Source organism: Oreochromis aureus, linkage group 8 (genome assembly GCF_013358895.1).
Source record: "Oreochromis aureus strain Israel breed Guangdong linkage group 8, ZZ_aureus, whole genome shotgun sequence".
NCBI classification, from domain to species: Eukaryota; Metazoa; Chordata; class Actinopteri; order Cichliformes; family Cichlidae; genus Oreochromis; species Oreochromis aureus.
Window position 1 is genome coordinate 7602859 of NC_052949.1, and position 22906 is coordinate 7625764.

Here is a 22906-nt window from a genome sequence, read left to right on the forward strand (position 1 = left end):
ACATTCATAAGAGTTTTGCACAGCAGTGTTCATACAAACCAGCTCTTCAGTTCTGCTGCTCGAATAGCTTAACCTCCTGCCGTCAGTTGAAGCGTGCTTTGGTCATGCCGTGCTGCACCGTGAAGAGCTTTGTTTCTATTATACATTCACAACAGGGGATTTCTGAGCTGGCCTTGGTTGTTTAGCTTTGCACAGCCATAATATGTTGCTTCAACCTTGAACTCAGTCGGCTCTCTTGGCACCAGTTGAGTTGCCCTTTATACCTTTTTTTTTTTTTTTTTTTTTTTTTTTTGAAAGTGTAGGTTTCACCATTGTTTTGTTGCTGGGGGGTTGTTTAACAACAGGTGTGTGCTATCCTTCATCCAACGAATAAAAACTCTTGTGTGTAAAGATTGTTTCCTGTGCTGTACTGTCAGAGCTGTAAAACTGACACAGTGTTACTTCTGGGCCAAGTGCTTCACTTCCTGCAGAGCCTCCCACTTCTCAGCCACTTTTAGTATTTTGCGTAATTTGCAGGAAGTTGTGATTTTTTTATTTTGGTATTGTCATGCATCAACATTGTTGCATAATGCATGGTCGGGTATTCGTTTCATACACAGGGCACCTCTGGGTCTTGAGGAGTCTTATGAGGCATTAAAAAGTCTTAAATTTGATTCTCAAAGGTCATGAATATTTTGTCTGCTATTCTGTAGACATTTGCATTAGTTGCCATGGCGAGAACACTTCTTTGGATCCCAGACACTAATTTGAAAGAAGAAGTAAAAAAAAACACCATTTTAAAAAGCACATCATCTAATTGTTTCATAAGACAAGTGCTTAGAAGAGGGTCAAACATACCCAGCATTGCAAACAGACTCCCACACACTGTCATTAACAATTTGCCAAATAAATATATATACACAAAGAGAAGTGTCATATAAGCAATGGCTGTAATCTGACACTTATGGTAAACAGTTTACATATGGTAAAAAGTATGAACACCAAATGTGATTTTAATTCATGTCATAAATAAAGTGAGAAATTAAAAACACTGTCTGCCTGTTAAAGGTATTGAAACGTTGCAAGTGCAGGAGTCTGTGTGCAACACTCGATAATTCTAACTGTCATAGCTTGGGATAGCTTTGACTATTCATTGTGCACAGTTCCTCTGATTTGACTTTTGTACCTGCTGCTTCAGTGATTCATATTGGGAAGCATTTCCATATCTTGTATATAAAAGAAAAGACTTTGTAGTCTGAACAGTGAAGCCTCCAGTTTTCCTGAAGCTATCATTAGGCTCATTTGACCTCTGACCTCTGTAGATGCTTCTGATAAGTTCATAGTTTCAGTCAATAGTTTCAAGTCACAGTGAATACAACATGAACTTCGCCTTGCAAATTGTGGCCCCACAAGGAAGAAAATAAGCCATGTAGTGGGTCTAAACTTTCTTTGATAAGTTGCTAACTTATGAACACAGTGTCTTCAGTTAGTCTGTCAAATCAACTTCTCACTTTTTGCATCTGGTTTAAGAAAACCAAGGTGACAACAACCAAAATGCTAAAACTGGGGTCTCAAAACAGGACTTCACAAACTAATGGGTGATGTCAAAGTGGCTATCAATTTTCTTCTCCGCAAGGCTTCAAGGTTCAAGTAGTTGAAAAACATACCTCCTCTCTGCTTTGCTTTCCGTGTGTTTATGTGTTAGGTTGAGAGGAGATCAAGCAGCTGTGCATCACTGAAGTACCCTCCAGTGTTTTGATATCAGTTGCTCTCACTTTGCAGGGAATCTTCTCCTCCCAGCAATGCAGTGCAGTTCACTTCGTATAGTCTCTTCAAGCGCAACATCTGTGCTCTGAAACTTCCTACATTTTATAGCACGTATGCACATCCTCTAATAGACAGGTGTCTGCACTGATGCCGCTGCTGCTTGGATAATTTATTTTAACACATAATTTAAATGTTTTAAGCTGCCACGCAACTTTCAAGGACATAAGGAGAGGTGGTAACACCCTTATCTGCCTACGACAGACAGGGAGCGCTTAAAACTTGTATTGTATGGATGCGTTTCCTGCTGAAATTAGTCTCGTTTCAGATGGGAGATTGTGAAATAAGATGCTCGTCCTCTGTGTTTGATACGGTTTCAACGCGGCGTCTGTCTTCAGGAATGCCAGAGCTCCGAAGGGGGAATAGACCCGTTAATCTGAAGGCAACACATGAGCCCACTGTCCCTTGATCTTCACTGCAGAAATTGTTTGAGCCCCAAGTTATTAAGCTGATGAATGGCAGTTTTTAAATTGAATAACACAGATAAGCTGCTCTGATTGCGATGAGGCTGAATTTCACAAATCTGTATCGCGACACACTCGGGGAATGGGGCGTTATCTGTCAGGGAAACAACATTGTGTTTGCCTGTTTTGTCCTCAGACACTATCACATAAATGGTTGAATCAGTTTTCCAGCGCATTCTTCTCGGTCCAACCTCTCTGCGGTTAATCAGATGCCATTCAAGATCTGAAGTGAATGTTCACTTGAGCACGCATAAGCTCACACCCTGAGATTCAGGCTGTTTAAACAAAAAGGACAAATGTCTCGGAGTTACGGCGGCAGCACTGTTTAGAAATCAGATACTAGGGTTTTCATTAAGACACTGAACAGACTGCATACACTGTGTGTATATAAGGCTTTCTTTGTGACACAGCGGCCCACTGTTACTGTAGCCAGCGGCTGTTTCATGTACAAGTACACCCGCCTTGAAAGCCAAAAAGTGAACGAGATGGAAAATATCCCCTCGTGATCTTTGCCTCTTACGTTGTTCCTTTTAGAGTTTCTAGCTGGCATATGAACTCTAAAGGGAGGCATGTGGAGGAGTTTGTTTGATTTTTGTTTTGTAAGATTTTGACTGCCTTCCTCTTCTTGCCCCCATCGAGAAGGGGTGGAGAAGTGAGTCTACACTTGAAACAAAGTCAACAGCCTGACATTGCAATTACGGTTTATGGCACTGGCTGATTAGAAAATGAGAACTGGGGTTAAAAGGTTGGGGTGTCTGGACAGGGAGCTGTTGCATGACTAATGAGTGTTGAGAAGATGGGCTGGAGCGTGGCATTTGAACAGACAAAATGTAGTTGCACATGCTTTCTGCTATCAGCGTTAATACTGGATACATTTGCATCAAAATATTTAGCTTTTATTTACCTGAAAATGGTAGCCATAATAATAATGGATTGCATTTATATAGTGCTTTTCTAGGCACCCAAAGCGCTTTACAGTTCCACTATTCATTCACTCTCACATTCACACACTGGTGGAGGCAAGCTACAGTTGTAGCCACAGCTGCCCTGGGGCAGACTGACAGAAGCGAGGCTGCCATATCGCGCCATCGGCCCCTCTGGTAAAAAAATGGTAAAAAAAAAAAATATACACATATATAAATATAAAAAGCTAAATGGATCCATTATGCTCACTTCTAGCTCCATATTTTTAATCTTGGTCTGAGTTTCAGTTTCTGTCATGTTATTTGGATGATAAGATTAGAAATTGGTGTAAACAACTTAAAAGCATGGCTCCATCCTGCCTTGCATAAACAGTTCAGGGTGGAGCTGGTAGATATTTTATTGCCACACTTTGGGCCTCTTAATACCAAGTGAACATCGCCGCCTACCCGAGTATGGTTGGTGATCTTGTCCATCCCTTTAGGTCCAATCTTTTGATGGCTGCTTCCACCTAGATAGCTAGATTCCAGCAATATCACAAAGCTCAAATCACCTCACACTGGTGTCTTGAACATGACGGTGTACTCAAAAGGCCTCTCTGAGAAATGTTTCCGGCACATTGTTGAATCTATGTCAGAAGGAATTAAGGGAGCTCTAAGGGCAAAAGGGGGTCCAACCTAGTACTAGAAAGTTGTAACTGAAAACGGTGCTAGAGGTTGCATATCACAGAAAATAAGGAAAAGCATAATGGATCCCTTTGGACCAAAGATGGGCTTTTAACCTTGTGATAGACCAGCAACCTGTTCAGGGTGTACCCCGCCTCACCTTATCCCAGCTGTGACAGCTGGGATAAGCTGCAGACCTCCAGCAATCCAATTTCTTAACCACTTATTCAATTCAGGAGAAGTGGTTAAGGAATTGTGTTGATGGATGGATAATAGAGCCTCTTCAAACACATAGTACAGTAGCTAATGTAACACATTTTCATTGTTTTGCTCAGGTTACATTGTGGCTCAATTATTGTGGTCCAAACCAAGGGCAAATTGAAGTTTTTTTTCCCTTTTTAGCTGTAATCTAGTTCATGTTCACACAGGCAGGCTCACCAAGAGCTATAAGCATGAAGTCATATGGACTGACAGCTCACTGAAAGGCTGGTTTTATTGATGTCACCTTGAATTTTCATCATCACTAGATTCACGTGGGAAAATTAAACTTCAAAGTCTGGCAGCAAGTTATGCTACACTCATGTATTTGTCTTCTCTAAAATTCACAACTGAATATAAGCATCATTTGTCCAGAATGTACCTCATGACCGTTCGTAAATATTACACCCCTACTTTTCACTCTCTTTTCTCTCGTCCTCTCTGCTAAAGTAGAACTCATTCACGTCTTTACTGACTTATTTTTAATTTTTGGCTCATCGGGCAGAATTGCAGAACTCATACAAAGCCATAGCTAACAAATAGTATTGTGCAAATAAAACGAGACATTGTTTCTACATCAATAGAAGATCCTTTCATAGTAATTTATGATAAATTTTAAATTGTGACTTTAAAACCGTCTTTCCCTTGAGAAGGCTTGCAACTGAGGTGCTGTGCGTTCACACAAACACAACTGAACCATAGCAGAATCTACTTTGGAAACACCCATCATCCACCTGTGTACTCCACATCGGAATTTGATTGACAGCTTCCATACTGGCTCAATTAGACCAGATTAATCAGGTGACTGCACTGGAGTTTGATTGAACCACAGAGGTCCGTGTACAGTACACTGTTTTTGGTTTGTGCATCCACAGCGCTGTCCATTTGCATTGTGCACTGAGGCATCTTCAAGATTGATGGTTCTACATCTTGCTTGACTGATTCTAACTAACCTCTGTAAATTGGCGAAGACAGTCTTGTCGGATACTCTTGCCAACCTGTTATTATTATACTTTTTTGTTTTTTGCTTTACAGAGAATAAATGAAGCAAGCTGTTATTGAAGAGAATTGAAAAAATACTAACTTCTTAGAAAATAGATAGACTTAAAGTCACTTTTTTTTGTTTACAGTACGAATGGCACAAATGCTGCCATGTTTCTCTCCAGTTCCACTAACTCGACAAGTCTGAAGGCAGCAGGTGCTTGACAGGAATCAAATCAGTCCCCCTAATTACAGCATTCTAATTGATGGCTCATTTTCCACAGTGGTTGAGAAATCTAATTAGAGATCATCAGATCAGCAAACATGCTTTGAGCTCTAAGGCACAAGCAAGGAGTGACACCACAGCCCGGCCTAATGCGGTGTAAATGCAGTTATTGTCAGTCTTTAGCAGCAGATAAAAACCACGCCTGCACTGGGTAATTCTTGTGAAATGACGGGCGTTCTGTCATAGCTTTGACTTTTCTTTTTTTTTAATATCCCATGTAGGTTAGTTTAAAGCATTTTAGACTATATTGTGCGCACTTTTTAATATCTATAAATAAGTGCAGAGGGTTGATCTGAATGAATAGAAACCTCCATGATAAAAGTACACATTTCCAATAATTGCACAACTTACTAAGTTGGCTTTTTATTCACCAAATTTTACATGAATATGGTAAAAAATAGAGTCTAAAACCACCATGCTTTCGGGCCAAGTTAAACTGTGACATTGATGGTACGGTTTTAAATGCTGCTATGATTTTGTTCCCATGTGTTCCTCTGCCCACTGATTATAAACTTTAATTACCCTAATCAAGATTTCCTGGTTGAAAAGATACATGCCAAAGTTTTATGAGCTTCTGGTTGATTAGCGCAGCTCCTAGCTGGTATTTTTGTGAATAAACTAAAAGATCTTGACAAATATAAGATGGGGTATTATGGAATAGCCTTGGAAATAATCTAATATTGTTGACTAAAAAAACAACTGCTATATCCAGATCTGGTTAGTGAACCATTTGCATTCATCGCCGTTTCATCCATTATTTACTACGTTTTTGTGTTTGCGTATGTAATTCAGATTTTATCTGCCGAGTAGTCGGTGTATTTTGAAATCTAATAAGTCCACTGGAAATAAATGCATATGCAGATGTTGCATATTTACATATATATTGCTACTTACATGCAGAGCAAGCTATGGAATATCCAGTAAACATTAGTGACTGCACTGACTGGGTAGAAATAAATCATTCCACAATGTAGAATATTATCGGGTAGATGTAAGAGGCGACAGGAAGGGCAGCGGCAGCCTAACATGAGCTGATTCTGGCTGATCTCCACAGAGCGACAGATTGGCACCTACTGCTCCGCAGAATGTCCCCTTCCTTCCTGTATTAATGAACCCAGGGAAACATGAATGGAGGGATTTCAGTGAACCACGTTCTGTTAACATGTGTGAACACGGTCCACCTGCAGAGGGATACCGTATGTAGACCTTCGTTTTCCCCATTCACAACAGATTGTGAAATGTCACGGCTTCTGTGGTTATGTAACATGTTTTTGTCTTCAGTTCTGGTGATATTTGTGAAAATTACAATAGTTAAAGATATAGCGTGTAGCATTTTTCATGTATTGAAAGTTGTTTTTTAATGCTTCAAAGACAAAAGACACTTCCCCTGATTCTTTAACAGCATAAGAATGTATTTTTATCTGAAGGATTTGGCAAAGGTTTAGTTTATTTTCAGGTCATTCCCCCATCTTTCTCTCTCCACCTTCGATGCTCTGTCCAGCATGAGGCTAAAATATATATTAAAGAAAAACAGTGGACAACAAAAATACAGAGGATTTGACAGTTAGGCTCACTCCTGAGCGTTGTCAGTGCTGTTCTTCTACTAGTAATCTACTAATCATTAACAGAAAATCACAAACACTCGAACACAAAAGCCTTAAAAAGAGTAAAAACAGCTGATCTGCCTTTAAATAGCATTTTATTTATGACAGTATTCCCAACGTTCCCTTTCGTAAGGAGTAGTTGGTCGTCATAGCTACTGCTAATCATCTAAGTTAAAAAAAAAAATTCTGAAACTGCTTGCTAATTGGCTAACGACTTGTCAATTACAAGTTTTTAGCCAATGAGTAATTATCCATTATGAAAGATAGTATGAGCAAGATATACAAGATTCTTAATTAAACTTACTGTGATTTGAAACGAGTGACTGAACCCATAGATTCCACAGGAAATTGGCTATATTCCTGTGGCTAGCTGTTCCAGATTGATAGTTTGGAATCACAGCTGTCGCCATCTGGTGGCCTTTATGTAGAATCCAAGTTCAAGGCACTTGACTAAGAAGTTACCTGCTTGTTTTATACCACCTTTGCTGATCATTGGCAGATAAGCTTAGCAGGGTATCTTCACATTCGATACTGTGGTTTGTTATTGTTATGAAGGAGGTTCACTTTTCATGGCGTATATCACAGGGTAGCTTATGTTGCCCACCTAACTTGATTCCAGAGCAGGTTATCTTTGAGATAAGATGTTAAATAGTGGGGCCAAATCGACTTTTTGCATACAAAAATGACTGGACTGATTAATCAGCTGTTGATTCACTGACCATTCCAGCTACACTTAATTTGTACTGAGCAGATTTTTCTATTTATTTATTTATTGTCTAATTCTGCTGCTCTCTGGCTAAACTCTGCATGTCTTAATTCTCTTTAAATGTGAACATTAACATGCTGTGTAAGCACAGACTGTAGCTGGTGAAGCAGACAATGAATATGTGAATCAATACGGTGCACAGCTGTTGAGAGAGGCTTTGACCTTTGGTTACAGAGAACAAATAGTCTGATGTCTACAGTCTGCTTGAGCTTCCCTGCAACATGTCATTTAGCTTTCTTCATTCAGTAGTTGTCATTCTGAGGTGCCTTCATGCAGTGTTGACTGCACAGTCTGTTCTAACTGTGAGATGCCATCTAAAAGTAGATATATGCACGTGCATAATCGGGTTTCTTTATCAGTGCTTGAGACATCTTTCCTCAACTTTTCCTCTTCTTTCTAGAAATCTCATTATCATCTCTATCATCTGTTAGAGTACTCACTATGGAACTGGTCTGCAAAGGTTATCAGTGGTGACGTGAACGTTCTTCCTTAAACAACAAAGAAAACAGGAGAAGCTGCTCCTCCCGTGGTGTCTGTGACGATACAACCAGTGTCGATCAGGTGGGCGGTTTAGCCGCCCCAAGCTGCCCACCTCATCAGGCACCTGTGGCCTCCTGACTGATGCCATGGTAACAAAGCTGCAGCAAAATGAAAGTGTGCTGAAGGTCAAAGACAATTCAGACTTGTAGATGGACTGTTGAGAGGGCGCGGGGCGGTAAGAGACGATGTGCCCGAAGTGTCATTCGTGCCGCTCTCCTGTCTTGTGGAGTGTGGGAGGCACTTATTGGCTCGTCATTATGGTTCAGCAGAGCCTCTTGATGCACATAAAGCCCTCGTCACAGCCACCAATACGCCTTCGCTGAGTGACCGCCTTTGCGTCCTTTAGGCTCAAGAATGTGACACCCTGAAACCTCTTATATAGTGAGAGTCATGTCATGACATCGGTCCAACTTGACTTTAAAAAGCTCAACAAAATCTGATAAATGTACGACAGATGGACACATGAAATGTTCATGGCTGAAAAATGCATTCATTTTTGAGTCCATCTCTGGTTAAACCCAAAATCTAAAGCCAAAATTTCATTGTTGAACTTAGTTTTCTTCGTAATGAACTTTCTTATATGTTGTGTTACAGTTAAATAGCAAAATTGCACCATGTTAGGTGTGATGTGGCATGACAGAAACAAGCATTGGTTACCTGAATGATTGGTCTTTCTTGACACTTCACTGGAGAAAACTTCAAAAAGTGGATATTGGCTGAGCTCTCAAGGGTTATATCACTATGTGGGATAGATAGCTGCTCAAAACAAGAGCATATGAAAGGTCTCCTTTTCATTTTCACACAGGGCTCTCATCTTATAGCTGTTATTCTTTCTGTATCAAAGTAATTTTCTCTTGCAGCAAATTCTACTTGGTTGTCTCCTGTGAGAGCCAGTCATCATGTCGGGCTGCGTGCGGACAGTGAACTGGCATTTACAGAGCACTTTCCAGTCTTACAGATCACTTAAAGTGCTTTAGAGTACAAGAGAGATTTATATACATACAGTCGTTTTTTTCTGTACATTTTAAGCACTTTATCCATCTCTCATCCATGACCAGGTTTGAATCACCAACATTTCAAGCCTAACATGCAGGACATCTGGACAGTGGGAGAAAACCCATACAGGCAGAGGGAGCACGTCCATCATCACAGGAAGGAACTAGCCAGGCTTTGATGGCTTTAATTAGTTTTAATTACTTAAATGTTTTATGTCCTCTTCCCTTGTAATGATGACTATCACAATGGAGGTGTCATTGTTGCCACTTTTTTCATTATATCGGATTACAATGCATTAAATTTGCTTGGAAATCTGGTTACCTGCTACCTATGGAGCACAGATATTGTTAATAAAATCCATGCAGTTCCTACTGTGACACATCCAAACATCTACAGTGAGAAATCGCAGTTTTTTTTTTTTTGTCTTTCACCACATACTCCTTTAGAATAAGCTATAAAGACAGTTATTGCTATTGCTAACTGCTGAAATAAAACAAAACACACACACACACACACCCAATACAGTGAAGTGGATTCTGTGCTATAACAGGCAATACTCACTGTTGCCAATGGTACTCAACTCCACATTGTTCCCTTTGTATCACCATCGTCGCAATAGTGAAGCACATCCTCTTATGGCTTTTTACTTTAGTACTCTCTGATGTGTAAAAGATGGCATGAATCATGCATCTGATTGTCAAGCCACCAGTCTGGCTTCCACACTCGCAGGTCTGGCTTGATTGCCTTCATGAATCTATATTAAAGGCCTGATGTGTGGCTGAAACCAGTACGTTACGTGGCAGACTGTCCTCCGCAGGGTCTTGAACTCCTCACGATGACATTGTCAGTGGTTCTGACAGCCGTTCTCTGGCTATTTTGAGTAAATTCACATGCTGTGCTGAAATACAGTGACATTTAAATGGAGACAAGCACAAGAGACTGTGGCTGTGCCTCTCTCTCATGCAGCTCTTTTGTAAGGGAAGCTGTATATTTCAGATCAGTAGGGAGTGGGCAGCGTGATGCGTGGGTCTAACCTCTCCTCCGTCTCTGATCACAACGTCAATATCAGTAAATGGATCTGTGCATTTCTCTTCCCTTTCCTCTGGCTTTTTTTCATTTTCCTGCTATCCCTGTATGGCCTTTTCCTCTTTTTTTTTTCCTCCTTTGTAGACGTTAACAGTAGAAACCCATTTAACCAAGAAAAAAACTAAATAATGATGGTATATCGTAATATTAGAGCAGGTGCTCCGTCTTTCCATTGGATACATTATTCTGAATCTGAATCAGTGTCCTTTCTCTTACCCCATGTGTTCATATTCATACCTTGATTAAGGGGACACATAAGTGGCTATGGAGTAACTGACATTTAGCAGCTGGTATCCTTCCTAAAAAAGTCAAATTAGGAGTTGTGTCGGACGCTTTATGTTCAGGGAAACCAACAGGGATGTGAATTTGGCAAGATCATTTATGCACCATATTAGCTGTGTTTGGATTAATAGCTTAATTTACTTGAGTATGTTAAAAGAGTAAGAAGAACAATTTTGAGGGAATCATGAGCATAAACATAAAAAATCTGTATTGGGCAAATAATATGGTGCCACTGAAATGCATGTATTTAATGTCTTTGACTGGATAATTTAGGACAGCAACTGCCATAACTGTAATAACTATTTTTTAGTTATCAGTTAGTCTAACAATGCACAAAAAATCTTTTGAATTTTCTAATCAACAGTATTACAACCACAATTTGTATTATAATATTGAAATATATTGTTTTTAAAGTAATGTTACTGTTGTGCAAGAATCAAGAAATGCAAAGGAATAAAAGGCAGCTGACACTTTTCATTCAAAAATGAATTAGGATAATAAATAAAAGCTTGAAAGCACTCTAAAAGCACTTCACATCAGAAAATGAAATAAATATCAAAGAAGGCTTACCACATAACATTTTATGTAGTGCATATATATTATTTTTGTTCCCCTCCGTTCCAGTGGTGGATGCTCATAATAAGGATTGGTTAAAAATCAAATAGTTAGCATAGCATATGTGCAGATAATCCTACTGAGCCAAAAGCTCAGGTGTCTGATTGCTCTAAATGCTTTTACAGTTTCTTCTGTTCTGTTCTGTTGATGTTGATGAAGGTGGGTATTCCTAGTATGGTCATCTCAGGCACACAGCTGTGTGTGTTGCAGCCCCTCCCACCTGCAGTGCAAACCTTTTCTCTGTGAGGGGCAGCCAATTAGAAGAAAATTGTATGAAAGAGAAGAAGGGAAGGGGCTGTTTTCTGAAGGAGTACCTCCATCAAGGCCCAGTATAAAAGATTGCTTATGGCTTATGCACAGATGCTCTAGTAGAGGCAAAGAAAAAATGTATAGAGACAGAGCTTAGCATAATGGAGCCTCTTTGTCTCTCTAAGCTTATTAATTTTGTTTGCTTGCTAACTCAAGTTCCTGCCTATATTTCAGTTTAATTCAGTTTTATTTATACAGCACTTATTCTCAATAAATCCCCTGAAGATGCTTTATATTGTAAGAGAAAGACAACTTCGCAATGGTGGGAAGGAAGAATGCCCCATTACCAGGAAGTAGTCATCTGCTGTGACCAGTTAGAGTTTTAGGCTTTATTATTTTTTGCAGCGGTCAGTAAATCCCATGAAATCCATTCCTGCCTTATATGTTTAGTCTGCATTTGTGTCAAATCCATTTTACTGACAGAAGCCATGACAACTTATTGATTAAATTTACTGGATATCTTTAAAATCTAGTAACAAGTTTCCAGAATATTCAGTGGAACAAAAACGGAATTTAAACATAACCTAATCAGCAGAGAAAATAGCATTTGTGCCTATACATACACTCAAATTCATGAAACAGTGCAGAAAAAAAGAGCAGGCTGGAGTGAATACTATTATCTAGAAGCTCCTGCTATGCCTCAATACACAAGAAAATGTTAAGAATTTTCACAAAGGCATCTTTCAGCTGTACCTCCCTGATGGGTATTGAGCGCTCTGGTGTATTGTATCTCTGTGATACTGGAGCTTTTAAGATGTCACCTATATCCATGCTGCGCCTGTCTACAAAGGAAATGCATGTAGTCTAGAAGAAGTCTCTTCTGTGCGACTAAAATAATAGAAATCGAAGAGGCAATTTGAGAACCGATGTATCAAATATGGATTCGGGAGAAAACACATGTACTGTATGGTGGAGCATAAGCCTCCCACCTTTCAGTTTTCTCTTGTTGCTTTTGTAAGATGCCACTGAAAGGAATTTTAAAAATTGATACATCCCATCCTGTTTTTCCACCTTCACTAGCTGTGTAACTAAAAATGTGAGAAAAGTATTTCAGATTTGTGAAAAACCTTAAATAATTGAATTGCAATTATTTTTTGAACAAGATGAAATAATGTGATTACCAAAATGTTATATTAATATTAACAATAGAATTGACTGACTCTGCAGCTCCTTCCCTTCAGCTCATTTTTTTATAACACCTTCAGATTATACTGTTGTCACTTCTCACAGCTTTCACAGTATTGTTTCCAGCTGTTTTCACCCCCCAAAAATCAGTGTTAAACCCATAGACTGTATATTAAAGACGGACACAGCTCCATGACGTCACTTACTGCTTTTGTGCTGTGGTTTTGAAGCCTTGAGTTTCATAACTGGGCTCTTACCCTCTTTTGAGTATTTAATTAAAAAGTGACCATGTGTATGAAAGCCTAGACCAGAGGTCCCCAATCCCAGTCCACGAGGGCCGGTGTCCCTGCAGGTTTTAGATCTCACCCTGGGTCAGCACACCTGAATCACATGATTAGTTCATTACCAGGCCTCTGGAGAACTTCAAGACATGTTGAGAAGGTAATTTATCCATTTAAATCAGCTGTGTTGGATCAAGGACACATCTAAAACCTGCAGGGACACCGGCCCTCGTGGACTGGGATTGGGGACCCCTGGCCTAGACCCTGGGGTTGTCAGCTAATGCTAACAGTAGCTTGCTAGCTTTGCCTGCTAGGTGCATTAGTTAGGGGGGATAAACAGGCTTAAAAACCAAAATGTATGAAATGGGTCATTTATTTTATTTACTTTTCATGTATTAATAATTTAATTACTATTTTTATTATTTAACTATTAAATTCAATATCAAATTAAAATCACATTTCTTGCAGGAAATTAATTTTTTCAGTCATCTGCATTATGAGTAGACACAAAAAAGCCAGACCTGCCTTCTCATGTGCTTGACCTCTTCATGTGGGAGACGGACAGAATTGGCAAAAAAATGTATCTATGATGCTAACACATAGCTAGCAGCACTTCATCCCCAGACCCTGAGAATGGATACCTCAGTACCAGCTGAGGGTTGGGTTGGGGTTAGAGCTTACTCCAGCTGTCATATGGCAAGAAGGGGGATACGCCCTGGAAAAGTCACCAGCATCTCAGGGCTAATACAAATACACAAGGGTTCACACCTAAGGCCACTTCAGAATCACAAATGAATGAATGAATTTCTCTTTTGCTAACCACTGCACCGCCATGCTGTGGTTAGGATGTTCCTGTAAAGTGTTGTGTTGACTGCTTTTCATCAACTTTGGTGAAGATGTGGAAATTTGCAGGCACGTGAAAAGTTTAGCATCATGCTTTTAACTCATTATTGGGAAGTAAAGAAGTAATGCAACGAGTAGTGTAACGAATTACTTTCTCCGGAGAGTATTTTGTAATACATTACTTAAATGGCCCATATCTGTCACTCAAAGCAGCTACACCCCAAAAATGATGTTTTATAGTCAAATTTACCTCCTGTAGTTGTCACAAAGGGTGAAAATGGCTACAGAGACCATACAGTTTAACATTGGAAGCTATGAGGATTGTTTGGAGTTTGCCTCAAGTGGCCATTTGGGGAACTGCAGTTGTGACACTAATGTATCAGCATCAGTTTTTAGTTTTAAAGGTTGCTGCTTGGTTACGGCCATTGTACGCCAACTGGTTATCACCAACACAAAGACAGGCGACTTAGTAATCAATATTCTGGTACAGTCGTGGCAGATGGAATCAGATAATTCTCAGACTTAATGGAATCTGGACCCACAAAAGGCAACTTGTGTGTTCTGCCTCTTATTGGACAAAAATAATAGTTCAAGTAGGCATACAGTTAGTACCCTTTAAAGTTAATCTGATAATAATTAATGACTGAGCTGAATAGAAAAGGTTAGTTTTGAAAATGACTGGCTTTTAAAGAGTTAAGTCACTTTACCGCGGCTGAATAAGAGAGAGAAGGAGGATGGGGGAGAGTTATCGCTGCCAGAGAGCGAGAAGAGGAGGAGGAAGAGGAGGAGGAGAGGAGAGCATGAGAGTGAGAGAGTTGCTTGTCTGCTTGTGTTCGTGGGTATGCGAATGTGTGAGTGTGTGCATGCGCGCCTCAGTGAGTGTATGCGTGCTGACACCTGGCGCTCGCCTCACATTGTGGAGAGCTCTCTGCCTGTCTGGGCTGTTCTTTACCTCTCTCTCGCTCCCTCTTTTCCCTTTAATTCCCTCCCTCTATCTTTTGTCCTTCTTTCTTTCCTGTATTTTGTTTTCACCTCACCGTGCCTTTATTATCTTCTCTCTCTCTGTCTTTTTTTTGTTTAAGCTCTCCCTTACTATGGTGCAGGATTTTTATTGCCTAGGCAGACGGGGGAACGACTGACAAAGGTGAGTCGGATGAATCGTAGGAGACGGATGGTTATATTGAATAAATGTGGGGATTTCTGTATTCCACTTTGAATTTGGGGAGCGGTGGAAACATGCTTTGGTAAGAGCCACTATTCATCAAGGCTGATTTGTTAATTGTTTCGCAGGGTTTTTGTTATTTCACGGTGCAAGTCTGAGCAGCTCTTGATCTCAGGAAGCCACTGTGTAGGTGTCTCAATGTGTACTTTGGGAGGTGAAGGGTTCAAGTGTGTGATTTAAGAGCAGCATTGAGTGTCTGTTTTTTGACTGGTGTCGGCAGCATGTGTCAAACCCACTCTGAAACTGATTTGTTTGCTCTATTGTGGCTGCTGTGCAGGGTGTCACCTTGACCCGGGCTTCCACGGCAGTCAGTGTCTTGCCGGCATCGTGCCACACCTTAGCCGGGACAGTGTGTGCGTGTGTGTGAGGGAGACTGTGTGCTGTTTATAGATATATGAATACAGAGTGAAAGAGCTGGAGAGGCCAAGGTGTCTGATAGGTGGCTGTAAAAAGAGAACATACTGTATCTTAATGGGAATTCAATGTGGTGTTTTAGCTCATATCTGTCATTCTTTATGTCTTCAGGTTTATTAATAACAGCAGATATCTCTGCTTGGTGTTTGGTTCCCTCACAATAATGTCACTTCTCTCTGCCATTTTTCTTTCATCCTTCTCCATCCAGTCCTCTTTAGGTATGGGGGTTTTCCATATTTATATATGAAAAGGATGAAGGGATATTTTTTACTTATAAATATTTATTAATTATAACAAGGTCTTGACTAATTTTCAGAGATGTGGATACACAGCAAATAAACCAGAAAAAGAACTAAACCTGAGCACGGAGCCATCAAATAAGTTGTGAGAACAATTTCAACCTCGGTTTTGATCTTACTCAGTACTCAATACCTATTTCAGTACCCTAGGGCAGCAGTCCCCAACCTTTTTTGCGCCACGGATTGGTTTAATGTCAGACGCTATTTTAACGGACCGGCCTTTAAGGTGTCGCGGGTAATTACAACAAAATTAAACGATACGACCAAGACAAAAACTGTGGTATTTTGTAAATATAATAATAAATGCGAATTCACTGTGTAATTGTGTAGCTTTATTAGCAGTGTCCTCCTGAATTGCACCAACAACATTAAGAGTAACATCCTTCTCTCTGCCCCTTAATGCTCTCTGGTCGCTATGGTAACGTGTAAATATTTCTTTCAAAATAAGACACACAACTACCACATGGGAAAAGACCCAGGGAAACTGAGTTAATGATAAAAAGCCTGAAAACCATGAATTTCACACCTGAGCCTCAACTCTCACAGCCTGGTACCAAACGACTCACAGATATCGGTCCGTGGCCCGGGGGTTGGGGACCGCTGCCCTAGGGGGGAAAAAAAATCACAGAATTAGGAATTTAAAAAAGATTAGAAGAATACAAACATCATTGAAATCATTGAAAATACCATTTTTAAGTTGGCTGATGTAGAGCAAAACATACAGTAATAAATGTAAGGTGTATATACATGGCAAGTAGTGCAAAAGCCCAAAGATGACTTACTATTAATCTGGTCTCGCCTAGTGCTGTGCTTCTGGTAACTCTGTGCCATATTTTCATTGCTGATCAAATAGAATTGTTAAGGTAGGTTGTCACTGTTTCTGTCCAGTTGCTAGTCTTGGGGTTGGATTGCATCAGGGATCCGCTCTGAGCCCCTTCTTGTTTGCAGTGCTGAGGGTCAGACAGGAGTCTCTGTGTGACTATCTTCGCAGATGATATTGTGATCTGTAGTGAGAGTAGGGAGCAGCTGGAAGACAGCCCGGAGAGGTGGAGGGATGCTCTGGAGAGAAAAGAAACAAAACTCAGTAGAAGCAACACAGAGTGTTTGTGTGAGTGAGAGGGTGAAAGGTAGCAAGTAGCACAAGTAGTGAAGGTAGATCAGTTTAAAAACCTGGGGTCAACCATCCAAAGCAATGGAGAGTGCACAAGAGAAGTGAAGGAGAGTGCAGTCAGGGTGGAGCGGGTGGAGACAAGTTTCAGGAGTGATTTGTGACAGAATGAATTAGACTAGAGCGAAAGGCAAGGTTTACAAGATGGTAGTGAGACCTGCTATAGAGGGTGCACCAACAGAAAAAGAGGAAGCCAAGCTGGAGGTGGATTTTCATTAGGAGTGAGAGACAGACAACTCCGGTTGGAGATGGAATTAGAAAGGCAAGGCTGATATTTTAGATAGTGCAGAGGAGGGATGGTGGATATATTGGAAAAAGGATGTTAAATATGGGGAAAAGAGGCCACAGAGGAGGCTCATGGATGACATGCAAAGGGTTAGTGTAACAGAAGGGAATGCTATGGAGAGCGTGAGAAGAAGGCAGATTGTCTGCTGTGGTGACCTCTAAGGGGACCAGCCCGAAGAAGAAACCACTAGCTGCTACTTCAATGATAACTTGGCAGACAACTAATGCGGCTTTTGGGTAATTGCTAGTAGTTAAATTGCTTAAGATTTTTACCTCTGAGCTCATGAAATTCCTCCTGAGGTTTTCTTCAGTGTCGCTAACATCAACTATTCCAGCTGATAGGAGACGAAAACAGCACTGTTGGGGTAGGACCGAAGCTGAAGACTAGTTAAAGATCAGTTAATTCTATATTTCAAAGTATTTTCTCTGTCAGTTCATTGATTTATCTGTAAAATATTGGAAGGTATGTTGATGAAAGGCAATAAATCCTTTCCCAAATCAGCCAGACCTACTGTTGTTGTTGTGTGGTTCATTTATCACTCTGTGTGTATGTTTAACTTTAAAGTTCATGTCTACCTTTTGTGTTTTCTGCCTACTGTACCTTTAAAATGCGTGACATGCGATCAGTGCTCTCTCTTATTAAATACGTGTGCTTTGACGTGTGATGTAACGCCACTGCTTGTTTTCCCTGAATCCTAATGAGCAAAATGTTTCACATATTTAACAGTTTTATTCTGGCGTTGGTGGAAGTACTCTTTATTTAAAGCCAGACTTGTTGCTTCTCTGGAAGACACTCGAGAGTGAGGTAATGAGTTGTTTTGGTTGTGAAATCAGGTGTCCTTTTACGAACTATTGGCATTTTATATTGGAAAAATATTTCAAAGACAGCAGGCCTGCTCTGTACTCATGTACTTCCTCTGTCGCTTTCTGTTGTCGTCCCCCTCACTCTGCCATCATCGCACTTACTGTAGCTCTCTCCTCCTTTCTCACACACCCCGTTACTCTCTCTCCCACCCACTTGGATATTTCTGGAGAACAAAAGGAGAGAGAAGAGAGGGAGATAAAACAGTAGAGCAGGGAAAGACTGAATGTACCAATCCTGCGTAGGCTACTGAGTCTTCACCAGTTCGTCCCCCTCTTTCTCCCATCCCCCTCTGTCTCAATTTATCCACATCATCTCATAACCAAACTTGTCCACCTCACGCCTTTCAGGTGCTCCCACCTTAAAGTAATTTCCTTCTTCATCTTTGTCTTCTCCATTCATCACTGCTACTTCTCCCTGGGCTCTTTTCATCAATCCAAATGCGCTAACATTTTTCATCACAGCTTCTTTTTACAGCCGTCCTGCTGCTCCTCCGTTCTTTTCATTCCTTCTGGAGTGGTTATTTTCTTACTCCCCCTCATCTTCCTTTTTGTCGAGTCCCACTCATTCCACCCATTCATCATCCATTTATATTCATTATTACAGGGGCTAACCGTTTGCCATCGTTCCTCGTCACTTTCCGTCCTGCTTTTTCCACAGATTTATTCATCTTTTTTTACTTACCACACGCTGGCACATATATAGCCGTTAAATCCTTTGTGAACAAATCAGACTGCTGGATTGTGTATTTGGCTGTGTGAAATGTGAAATAACATGTTTCCCCCCTCCATTTAAAGTTTTGATGCCATACAGGACTTATCAGCTCCCCTTCTGCAATAGCACCCTGTTGTTTTTGCCAGTCGGGAAACTGGGCTTTTATTGTGGCTCTTGATGTGGATGGGCTCATTACTGCTGTTCAGCGCAGTCTGCCTTTGAATAGCAGGAAGTGCCCTTGCTAGCTGAACATACTGAGGGATATTGTGCTGCTTTGCATCACATGATAAAGACAGCGAAACACAACACTGGTTCACTTCACAGGAGGACCAAGGCGTGGACTATCCCCACGCCAGCTGCATGTCCATATGCATCTCCCCGACTGCGTCTGTTTGATTGCAGTTATGGTGCCATCTTTGAATTCAAACCTACAGTCTGTCTATAACTGTGCTTGTCAGTCTGACTGTCTGCTGCCCCCTCCTTCGTCTTTCTCTCCAATCTGTGGCAGCCATGAATGCCATGCTCGATAAATGTAACTCCTGCTGACACTTACTGGAAGGGCAGATTTATCAGGCCTTCGGATGAACTTATCTGCTTTGACAGGTCTAATGATTGTGCAAGTCGCATATAAAGACACGTTATGCCTGCATCCTCACATGTGCTCAATTAATCTACAAGTTAATTGAAATGTTTTTATTATTAATTTAAAATTATTGAACAAAAATGCCAATATTTTCTGCTTTGAGGGTCTTAAATGTCAGTTGCTCTTCTTCTATTGTAATTACTGTATTTTTTATTTCAATTTTAAATAAATTAACAATTAAAAGATGTAAAACTGTAAAATTTGATAAGTTGGCTTGGTTGCAGAGGCATAGAGACCAGTTGGCAACCTCCTGGTGACCACAGGTTGCTAGGTAAAAATCTGTATTCCTACTTTTGATTGCTTCGGTCTGTAGGGATGAATGTATCTCAATAAATGGAAGGTTGGTGGTTTGATCTCTGGCTGCTCCAGTCAGGATGCCAAATACCCTTGGGCAAGATGCTAACCAAGTTTCTCTCTCACGCATCCATCAGAGCATGAATATGTGTGAATCTTAGATAGAAAGCACTTAAAGTGCAGTGGATGGGTGAATAAGGCAAGTTGTATAAAGCAATTTCAGTGCTCATGTATAGTAGAAAAGCGTTCTATAAGAACCAGTCTGTTTACCATTTATCATTTGGTGGTCGGTGGTTGCGTAGATCACGTCTTGTCTCTAAACAGTTGTCAACTGGCTGCTGAGCTTTAGTGAAACTGGATATGCATGAATACTGGAAATGCATTCTTGCTTAAGCAGGTAGAAAGACTTTAGCACTTTGACGTCTCTCAAGTCATCTGCCATTGTTGTTTTCATGAGCTCCTCGATCTGTAAGAAACTGTGATGACATCTTATAGACCACAAAATAAAATATGTAGCAGCTGATAATGATATTTCACTTTTGGAAAAGCAAAATAATCCAAACACACGATCAGAGCAAGCTAAAATCCTTCAACAGCAGCCTTGTACTCATAGATTAGCGCTAAACAATGAGACCTACACCCAAACAGTATTAAGTGCCCAGTTGGAAGCGGTGCATAAAAAATTGATGTCAGACCAGTCTGCTAGATATGCCAAGAGCAATATTTGTATCTCCCTCACAGACGCACACTGACCCACATCCTGGAGTTTGTAGCATTGTCTAACTGCACCTCCTCCCCCTCCCCAGCATTATTGTAATGACTTTGGAAAAACAACAGTTTTATTTTAAATGATCTTCTGGCCCTAGGATTATTTAAATCAGTACAGTATTCTGGTTTTGTCCACACGTTTGACAGTTATGTTGCCTGAAATTTAAAACGTTACCTCTGTCACTGAACTCTGTTTACCACCATAGGTGTATCTCTTTGTAAGATAAAATAAGAAAAACAACTAATAAAAATTGTAACTATGGTAACATTACAGTAAAGGACATGTATAAATATAGGTCAATGAAATAAAGACTTCAGTGTTTTTAAAAAAAAATAAAATAAACAAAAGTAGAACATATAAGACGACAGAAGAAATAAAATTTAACATTACTGTGACAATTATAGTTAAGCCAATAAACAAGACAATGGAAAATATAAATAAAAATCAATAGGAAACATAAACAATTATTATTTTAATATATATAGCATTTAATGCATTATTTGTTATCTATATTTGGGACAATGAAATGGAATTAGTTGAAACAAAATAAATGATAAAATGCGAAAATATAAAAGTAAAAGTGAACCTAATATGAAATAAATCCATAGCATAAGGTCATAACATCCCCCAGATTAAATGCCATGGCCTCAAATTTCTGTCAATATATCTATATATAGAAATATAAGCTGAGAGGTGGGTTCTGTTAGCATATGTGCATATTAATGTTTGAACACTAAATATAGCCCACATCAGCACACATAGGGTTTAATAGAGTCTAGCTTTCATGTTGAAGATGAGACATCCAGCCACATGCTGTAGCCTACTTTCGTCCTACTACGTGTAAGCTTTGCTGTTGGCTCTTCAATCCCCCAGTCTGTTTTATATTTAATGTGTACTTCATTATTTAGGTCTTCTTGTTTGCAGTTGTAGACCTATCTCCAATGCAACTAAGGGTATAATCTTTGTGCGTGTGTGTGTGTGTGGGGGGTATATGTAGTTCTTCCCTCTCCTATCATCGCAATGACACTGAGAGCAGAGTGAATTATTGCATCGCTGTGGGCAAGCATACGATAAGAATAACAGAGCGCTGTGGAAGAGGGTGCAGTAGCAAGGACAGCCTGTGCCGTCTTTCTGTTTCACCTCCCTCCACCCTCATTGCTTCATCTGTTACTATGGCCACACAGTCAATGGCCACCTTGCTTTGTTTCTGCATCTTTTCCTCTCTTTTCATTTTCTTTCGCTAATTGTTACCCGGCCCAACAGGTTGAAAGCTTTCTCTCCTTTTTCCAAAATGGAGAGAAAACAAAATGACGCTTCACTCGTCTGCCGTCGTCCCTTTTCAGTCCAACATCAAACAACCTCTTTAGTCCTGTTTTTGTGTTTCTGGCCATTTTAGACATGCTGTATGCTAGGTTTTTTTTTTTGTACCTGTTATTTGTTCGGCATTTACCTGGTGTTCCACCAGCAGAAGTGCACTCTGTGGCTGAAGCCCAAATAAAAAGGTATAAAATCACTATAAATAAACAAGTAATTGCATTCTGTTATTGAGAGTAGTTCCTATCCTGCAAATGGGATTCTGTGTTTGTGCTTGTTGTTCTTTTGAAAGTTTTACGGTGGTGCAGGATCCCTCAATTAGTTGAAATTCTATGAAAGCATGACTCATTTTCCGGCTATTGCTCTTCAAAATGAAAATCACCAAATGGCCACTCAACAAAATAATTATTCATAATGCATGTAGACAGTGCATGGAGAGCAAAATAACCTGTATGACTCCATGAGAGAAGCTATTGAGGATGGCTGCAGCTCAGGAGGTAGGGAGGGTCATTTGAAGCTCAGTCATTTTAATTTTGGCTCATACAGTCTGCACATAGATGTGGTTTTTGGGGGGCAAGATACTGAACACCATTCATTGGGGTTTGTGTGTGTGATTAAATAAAAAGTGCTTAAAGGCATAGAAGAAAACACTGCATGAATGTGTGTATGGATGAGTGAAGGTAGTTTGTAGTGTTGAAAAAACACTGTAAGTACCAGTTTCTTTACCAGAGGAGTTTAAATGGGCCACTTTATTATGTACATCTTGCTAGTACTGAATTGGACCCCTGGTTGCCTTTGGAGCTGCTGTAATTCATTGTGGCACAGATTCAACAAGGTGCTGGAAACATCCATATTGACATGACAACACTACACAGTTTGCTACAGATTTGCTGGCTGTACTTAAAAATGCATATCTCCCGTGTCACCAAATCTCCATTTGATTGAGATTTGGTGACTCTGTGTAGCATTTGAGCACAGTGAACCCAATGTTCTGTTCAAGAAACCAGTTTGAGATGGTTTGTGCTTTATGACATGGTGGGCTATCCCAGGGGTGGGCAATCTCAGTCCACGAGGGCCGGTGTCCCTGCAGGTTTTAG

General features: G+C 40.2%; 1 protein-coding gene across 5 annotated transcripts in view; it reads left to right on the forward strand.

Annotated features, from left to right (window-relative positions):
* The window catches only part of tanc2b (tetratricopeptide repeat, ankyrin repeat and coiled-coil containing 2b), a 165414-nt gene that overhangs the window by 42827 nt on the left and 99681 nt on the right, over window positions 1–22906 (forward strand). Inside the window, exon 1 of one of the 5 annotated variants that reach the window (XM_039616042.1) lies at window positions 14764–14969. The exons of 3 other annotated variants lie outside the window; for them this stretch is intronic. The gene's annotated coding sequence lies outside the window, so the exon portion shown is untranslated. Of the gene's footprint in view, window positions 1–14763; window positions 14970–22906 lie in introns of those variants that run through there. One more of the 5 variants, XM_031760134.2, reaches the window with a different exon arrangement.